Source organism: Mixophyes fleayi, chromosome 2 (genome assembly GCF_038048845.1).
Source record: "Mixophyes fleayi isolate aMixFle1 chromosome 2, aMixFle1.hap1, whole genome shotgun sequence".
Classification (NCBI taxonomy): domain Eukaryota; kingdom Metazoa; phylum Chordata; class Amphibia; order Anura; family Limnodynastidae; genus Mixophyes; species Mixophyes fleayi.
In genome coordinates, this window is record NC_134403.1 from 140,607,487 (window position 1) to 140,616,493 (window position 9,007).

The following is a 9,007-nucleotide window of genomic DNA, read 5'->3' on the forward strand; positions in this document are numbered from 1 at the left end:
CAACCCCAGGGCTGCCAAGAGGAATTCAGGGCCCCGGTACAACAACTTCATGGGGGCCCCCCTTACAGGTGAGCATGTGAAAAGGTGAGCATGTGAAAAAAATTTGAGGTGGCTGCACAAAATTGAAAGTGGCTGTGGTCATACAATTGGGGGCGTGGCTATGCATCATTGGGGTGTGGCTGGTGGGGAAAAGCGCTAGGCCCTGAATTCGCTGAAGAGTGACATATGTCCAAGCACTCCTGACTTTCAGGACATCTAGCACCACAGTGTAGTATAGAAAGAATGCAGTGTGTACAGAAAAAGTTCACAGTCTTGGCCTTCACCTTACATTGGGAGGAACACTCACCAAAAATTGGCATTGTCCCACTAGAATCACAACTTTTCACAGACTCTCCTGCTCTCTCCTACCTGTTCTCACTTTCACCACATGTGGCTGCAGGTTTCTTTAGTTGCAGCTTGTCTGGGTCCTGGAATGTTGGGGGGCCCTATTTGGAAAAGAAATCGGTACATTTAGAAAATTACAACCAGCGATTAATAATAAGAACTTCCTCCAGCCCCAACATTAAAATAATAGTAAAATAATAGTATTCCCATTTAGTAAATAAACCTATTTCCCTCACTACATACAGCCCCAGCAATAAATAGTATTTACATTTCATAAATATACCTTTTTCCAACAACCATCACTGCCATTAAATAATTCAGTCACATTTAATAGAGACCTCATTCTCCCCAAACTTACCCCTGCATTCAATAGCCCCCAAACCACCCCATCTTAAATTAATAGTCCCCACTATTACATTGCCCCACCATTACCCTGCAAACAAAATAGCACCCATTAATTAGCCACCATCTACCTCACACACACTACATTGCCAAAAGCTCCCTGTGCCATCACACACACATTACTGTGCCCCTTCATCATCACTACACTGTGCCTCCTTATGATCACACTGTGCCCCTTTATCACAACTATGCTATGCCCCCTTATGATCGCACTGTCCCCTCCATGCTGCTTACCCTCCCTTCATCACACTCTGCCATGCTGCTTTTGCCCCTCTTCACACTCTGCCATGCTTCTCCCCCCTCCATCACCCTGTGCCTTTTATCTCCCACATCCTTTCTTCATCACCCTGTGCCTTTTATCTCCCCCCTCCTTCCTTCATCACCCTGTGCCTTTTATCCCCCCCTTTCTTCATCACTCTATGCCGTTTATCTCTCCACCCACTTCTTCATCCCACTGTGCTTTTTATCTCCCCCTTTCTTCATCACCCTCTGCCTTTTATCCCCCCCACTTCTTCATCCCACTGTGCCTTTTATCCCCCCACTTCCTCAACCCCTGTGCCTTTTATATCTTTCCCTCTTTCTTCATCCCCCTGTGCCTTTTATCTTTCTCCCTCTTTCTTCATCCCCCTGTGCCTTTTATCTCCCCCACCCTGTCTTCTTCATCACCCTGTGCCTCTTCTGCGTTCCTCCACTCTTTTACTTACCTCTGTATTGCCGTCTTTCATCTTTATTCTCTTTTCTGTCTTCTGTGCGCCGCTCCTCACTGAATGTCGGGCGTGACGTCCCGACATTCAGTACAAACTGAAGAAGGAAGTGGGACACTGGTGCCGCGATCATATGAGTATTTGTATACTCACATGATTGCGGCGCCAGCGGCCCCCCGCTCCCCACGCAAGAATAAAAGATGTAAAAAAAAAACATTCGAGAGCAAGGGCTGGGCCCTCTGGCATGCCTGGCCTGGGTAATTAGTACCTGCCCCCCCTCTCAGCAGCCCTGCTCAACCCGCTGCTCTCCAACCGAGTGGCCAACAAACTGACTGAATCAGTGTTTGCAGCTCTCCTGGCCCCTCACCTTTTCACTCTCTTTAACTCTATCCTGAAGGGCGCCCGCTGGCCCAAAGAATTTTTAGAGGCTCGGATAACCCTGATCCACAAAGAGGGAAATGATGCCCATAACTGTGCAAGCTATTCCCCAATTTCCCTACTCAACAATGAACTGAAATTATATGCTAAGATTCTTGCCAATTGTTTAAACTCCCCAGCTTAGTCCATTATGATCATATGGGTTTTGTCCCTGGCAGGCAGGCCAGAGACAACACAAGGAGAACCATTGACCTTATCCACACAATACTAGGAAAACTCCCTATATTATCTTATTCCTAGATGCTGAGAAGGCCTTTGGCAGTTCATGACCCTTACTCTCAGACACTTTGGACTGTCTGGGGATTTCCTGGCTGGGGTACAGGCCTTATACTCACATCCCTCCACCAAAGTTATGATTAATGACTCCACCCTCTGATCCTGTTCCAATTAGTAATGGTACCTGCCAGGGCTGCCCTCTCACTCCTTTAATCTTCGCCCTGGTCATCGAGTCATTAGTGGCCACTATCCGAGCCTCTCCAGATATGAGGGGAGTGAAGGCGGGGACCCTGGAGAGTAAGCTCTCACTTTGCTGATGACATACTCCTCACCCTTCAACGACCGAGAACATCTCTGCCCAACCTGTTCGACCTCCTCGCAAGATATGGCAATTTATCCGGCTATAAAATTAATATAACAATCTCCTCAATCTCCCCCCTCAGGATTGCTTTGATCTCACCTCCCATTTCCACTTCAGATGGCAAAGGAGTCTACATTACCACCTCTTATGAGTCCCTATGCCAGGAGAATTACCCAGATATTTTCCATAAACTTAAATCGTACATTTTCTCTTGGCGGACTCAAATCATTGGCGGTACTTAAGAAACCTATGAGCCGTGGAGGCAGGGACTTCCCCGACCACAAAACTTATTACTGGGCAGCCCACCGTGGTTCAGTGGTGGCCTCATTTGACCCTCCCACCTCTATTGCCTGCCTGACCTATCTGGTCTCTGTTGAATGCCACCCGTTCCTAAGATGGCTCTGATTAAACGTTTTCCAACCTTGCTCGAACCTGGGAGTCCTGTAAGCGTCATCTTTCTGTCCCCTCCAGCCCTCTCTCCATCACTCCTCTGTGGCATAATCCCACCTTTCCTCCAGGCATGTCTCAATCTTTTTCCCGGATATGGACCACAGCGGGATATCGGTTTGCTGGAAGCCCTCTTGAGCAGGGAAAGCCCATACCCTATGACACCCTCTGCTCTAAATCCCTGACTTTCATCCACCTTTTCATTAATATCTGTTCGACACTTCCTCTGGTGATCTACTTGACAGGAGAGACCTCACCTCAACTCCCCGTCTGAAACCTTCTGTCTCTCTTTCCTCTTGTGGAATGGCATGGTTTCCTCCTTGTATAACCTCCTGCTAGAGGACATGCTGACTCCTGGGAGTGGGAGAGGGACCTGCCCCATAGGCAAACAGAGGGGGAGTTTCCTAGTGCCTGGAAACCCCCCTCCAAGCCTGGGGCACTGTATAATTGAGATGGCTGGACCCTGCTCCCGCTTCACACAACTCTGCTTTGAAAAGGGAGAGCTGCGTGCACCTAACAGTAGTGCATGCAGCATTGCCCATGTATATTATGTGGATAGGAATTGCCTGTGTATATGATGGGGATAGGAAGAGTTGGAGAGCAGCCCAGCACTGTGTAAATTTATAGCTACGCCCCCATGCATGCTGGTCACGCCCACTGGTGGCGTGGTGTTGAAACCCCGCTCTACAAATCCTGCATTTGCCCCTGTGCTCCCCCACCCCCCGGAGGAGGACTTCTAGGAAACAATCAGATCGAGTGTGGCCTCTAGTTCTATTTCTACATTAATTAAAGAAAATGCATACAAGATTTACTACAGATGGTATCTCACACCCAATAAACTCGCAAAGATGTATCAGTCTGCTTCTCCTGCCTGATGGAGAAACTGCGGCCATTGAGCCACTCTATCACATATTTGGTGGTCGTGTGCTGTTGTGTCCTCTTTTTGGGACAGGGTGGCGGGTCTCCTCTCCTCCCTTCTTCAATGCCCTATCAGTAAAGATCTGTGGCCATTGCTACTCTGCTACCCTATACAGGACCTCGATGCTCACTCAGCGAAACTAGATTTACATGTTTGGGCGGCCGCTAGATGTCTGATAGCTAGGTTGTGGAATCATGTGGAGCCCCCCCGCGTCTCTTCTCTAAGACCCTATGTCTGGTTCATTGCCAACATGGGAAAAACCACTTCACTACTACGAGACAAAGAAGACAAATTCCATCAAATCTCTATTTCTAGGGCTCCCCACTTTATCACCCTCTAAATAGCCCTCCCACATATGACCCTGGACCTATTGCCTGAGTCCCATAATACAGCCCTGTCAACATTATTATTATTATTCCCCTCCAATAAAAGTCTACATTCTTTTTACCTCTTTTTACCTGACGACCATACCCTCCCTCCTCCCCTGCCCTTCACTCCTTCAATTTCCATAGTTTTACCAACCCCCCTTTCTTCTGTACTACCTTGTTTTAATGTGATTTGTACTTTTACTTTGGAAAGTGACACTGGCTGATATTTGTACCTCTAATTTTCCACTCAAGTTGTTTATATAATAAAATTTTGAATATATCCAAAAACGTAATAAACAATGGCGCTCACAGCAGTATTGTATAAAGTTAGTATAGAGAAAATCCACATATACACCTCTTCCACATATGGAGGCAGCCTTCCTTATAGTAGGTGGGTAAGTCCAGAATCGTATAGAAAGTCAAACAAGGATACGGCGCACAATGGTGTGTTACTAGGAATTTATCCCAGATTCAGTGGGGAATTAATAATATAGTCAATGGATCAAAGTTCCACGCTTGCTGGACGGTCTTATAGGACCAAGGGTATAAGTCCAGTTTGCACATATAAAAGACAGAATAATATAGGCATAGGATTAGTAGGAGCAGTGTGTTAGTGATAGCCCATCACCATAGTATTACACACCCAAAGGACATTATATCGCTTATCTGTATGATTAATCCAAAGACTGGAACACAGCTTAACAACCACTGCTCTTTCAATATTATGTGGTCAGCACTCTCAGCAACTGCAAGTCTGGTCTCCAGTCAAAAACATCAGCATACTGTAAACATCATATCTCTCTTCCACTCAATGGGTAAGAAAAAAGGAGATAATACACTATATGGTGTAGTATTTCAAGGTAACAGTATTTAATCAGGATTTAACATATAAAATGCACACTCACAAAGAGTAATAATAATGCAAGCTTATCTGAAATTCAGGTATCAGATATACCATGTCCTCAGGTACAACAGGAACCTCCCACAGTCTTCCGCACAGGATTAACTGATGGTATGGTGACCCAAATACACAGGAACAGTTGGAAAAGAGCCTCATATTATGTTTATTGCGATTTGCAGTGAATCTAAGATTGTGGTCATTATTATCAATGTATGTTAAAAATGAATTAATGGAATCATCGTCTCCCTCCCAGACCATTAGAATGTCATCTATATATCTCTTATAAAATTTAATATGCTTCGAGAAAGGGTTAGGATTATAGATATATATTTTCTCCCAACTTCCCATGAACAGATTTGCGAAGCTTGGCGCAAAAATTGTCCCCATCGCGGTTCTGCAAGTCTGGAGGTAAAAGCTGTCTAAAAATTTAAAATAATTATGAGTAAGAATAAAATTGATTAACTCACATATAAAATCTTTATGGTCTTGGGATAGATCGGGGTCAGAATTTAAAAACTCCCTGCATGCGTTGATGCCTTTACTATACTCAGCAGTTGCTGAGAGTGCTGACTACATAATATTGAAAGAGAAGTGGTTGTTAAGCTGTGTTCCAGTCTTTGGATTAATCATACAGATAAGCGATATAATTTCCTTTGGGTGTGTAATACTATGGTGATGGGCTATCACTAACACACTGCTCCTACTAATCCTATGCCTATATTATTCTGTCTTTTATATGTGCAAACTGGACTTATACCCTTGGTCCTATAAGACCGTCCAGCAAGCGTGGAACTTTGATCCATTGACTATATTATTAATTCCCCACTGAATCTGGGATAAATTCCTAGTAACACACCATTGTGCGCCGTATCCTTGTTTGACTTTCTATAATAAAATTTTGAGTTAAAAATAAATAAATAATTGAAATGCGAGTTAAAGTATAGTCATAATTTAGTTTTTAACCCTTTTCTTATTGATTGTATTTCATACCTGTGTGACCCAACGGCATCTCTCAGGTTTGAGGTGTTGGTTAAACTTGCTTTATTTATCCCTGTAAATTTTGCATGGCTTTTTATTAGCATAGGATACCTCCCAACTGTTTCTATTTTGGTGAGAAGTCCTGATTAGCGGCCCACAAATGGGGCGGGGCTTAATGGAAAAGTGGGCATTTTTTGACTAAATATAGATATCTGTGGGTGGTGTTTGGGAGTTGACGGGGCTTATTTTGTCCCACTTTCGGGATTCTGAATGTTGGGAGCTATGGCGTAGTGAAATAAAAAAAAAAACCTCCTTATTTTAAGTGCGTGTTAGAGGGTAAACAGGCAAAACTAGCAAAAGAAAACTAAAAACGCATTTTCATTCTTTCTGCAGTGGTTTTTATTCAACTAGTGTCTGTAAAGGTGCACCAACCAAAGATTGTCTAGTTCCCCTTTGTGTCTGCTATTAAGCAGCAATCACACATAGTAGGATTTTTTTAAAATTGCAAGTTAATAACCTTTACAGCATGCATTCTATAGTCAGCTGCATGTCCTCCTACAAATCATTATATCCTTTTCAAAATCTCTCTTTATGGAGCAAAGTATGGATGATACTACAGTACACACAGCAGACAGAGTTTAGTGGGGCATTCCATAGCCCGTATGCTCACTATATCATGTGCCATGTGACAGTAGTTGTTGTGGTAGTTCATGATGCTGCAGAATTATAAATCATTAATAGCAACCTGAAGAAATAAAACAAAGACAAGATGCTAAATTCCAAGATTGTTCTTATAGCCTGCCACAGTGAGTAATTTATGATTTTTCATGGGATTGCTGCTTTAAGCTATGATATATATGCATGTGAAAGAAAAGCAATCTACTAACATTATAGATTTTGTCTGTCTCTATAATTTTCTGCAATGGAATTAAAAATTCCTTTATGTATTTCAAGCAAAGCTTTATTTCAGCATAGTTCCCAACATTTGAAAACAAAATTACATTTAGGATGTAATGAGCCACACTCCATCATCGAGCCATGCTGACAATTTACCATCAAAATCCATGCTTTGGGTTGTAAAATATGGGACCGTGCTGCCCAAATAGGGACTCTTTAGAAATGTGTTTGTTAAAAAAATAAAACGGGCTAAAACTAAGTTCAATCCCTATGTTTTGTGTTCAAATATATAAGAAAAACTATAAGAAAGGGACAAAGTTCTTCTCCTGGTTCTAGTCCACTATCCTGGTTGTATCCCTGCCAGGGTCTGTGCATGAGTTCTGGCCTCTCTAGGCATTCCCCCTTGGATGCTACCCTAACCCACTCCGCATACCTTGGTGCTACCATGCCTTCGTCCACACTTGTTACCTCGTGTGGAATGGGGGAGGTCGGCATCTTCTATTCTTTGAATTGTGGAGCAGGGCTGTTGCATCAAAACCCAGTGCCAGAAGCCTGACTCGATTCCCAGCCGAACGACTCCAAAGCTTCATTCAAACATTTATGCCTGTGCAAAATTTGTTTCTGCTACTTCTCTGGTTCGTGCTGGATCCAGAGCTCTGTACAGATCAATCTCTGCATCAGTTTTGTCTTGGCCAGAAGTCTGAACTGGTGATGGAAATGCGCTCCTCAGTGGGATATATAACATACCTCCCAACAGTCTCGATTTCAGCGAGGCAGTCCAGATTTTAGGATTCTGTACCTCTGTTCTGCTTGGGGACAGGTTTGTCCTTCGGGTGGATACATAGGGGTGAAGGGTGATATCTAATGGACAGCCTAGTGCTTAGCAGTGCTGGGCAGCCCTCCGTGAATTCCAGACCAGTGCTGTCAGCAGGGACATTGTGACTGCTACTAAATTCATTGGTGCTGGTGCTGCTGCAGTTGGTGTGACTGGCTCTGGTGCCGGTAGTGGAACAGTTTTCAGCAGCCTGATCATTGGTTAGGCCAGAAATCTTTCCTTGAAACAACAGCTGTTCTCCTACACCATCTTGGGATCTGTCTGAAGCTATGGATCTGTTTTGTTTGATGGTTGCTTTTTTATTTGCCATGTAAATGATGCTGAACAGCTGTTAACAATATTTTACTGTAGCTCCCAAGTAATGTTGCGTTGTCAAGGAAATGTACTCTATTTCCAAAGACCATTTAATTCAAAATGTTAAAACTTGGATTTAAAAATAAAAAAAACAACAATGAATGAGTCTTTTAGGTGCCACTTGTACCCTAGTGACCAAGGTATCCTTTTAGGTTCACCTAGTGCTAGCACATTTTATAGAGGCCGCTGCTGAGTAAAAATTATTATAAAATATATCAGAGCTTTCCAAATGGCAGTCCACTGCTATGTTACTGAATTATCGATAAGGTGATATAAAATAGTCAATGCCTTTAAGAGCTGTTGCTATGGGTTTATTAGGAAGCTGTATAACAACTGCTGCAGTATTATCATACAGGAGCTGTTTCTCCATTGAATCTTCATGCTAGTAGGGACATTAAATGCCTCTGCAGTCAGTGGCTGTGAGTGGCAGTGCTTGCTAGTGTGTGGAGGCCACCAGCCACCACAGATTGGGAGGACAAATACAAATAAAGGTAATTCATATGACAGTGATGAGGGTCAAAAAACAGGGTTATGTTAATAATGAATGTGGTGAGGGTGCAAAAAAAGATGAAGCTTGTAAAGAAAGTGGTGAGGGACAAAAGCAAAAAATACTTAATATCTCTAACTAACCAAAAGTCATCCATAATGCAAAGACCCTGCTCCCTCCAGCAATTAAAAACATGTCTGATTATGAAAATCAGGGTTCTTAAAGCCTCCTTATATTATTGTAGCTGAGTGAGCATTAAAGGTTCATCCAAGGCCGAAATTCCAGCATAACAATCTTTGTGTATTGCTTTTGCTTC

The 9,007-nt window shown here is 43.3% G+C and overlaps 1 pseudogene; it reads left to right on the forward strand.

The window, feature by feature from the left end:
• The first annotated feature begins 2,900 nt into the window (after positions 1 to 2,900).
• Positions 2,901 to 8,164, forward strand: LOC142139850 (ATP synthase F(0) complex subunit C3, mitochondrial pseudogene; annotated as a pseudogene).
• Positions 8,165 to 9,007: the final 843 nt, after the last annotated feature.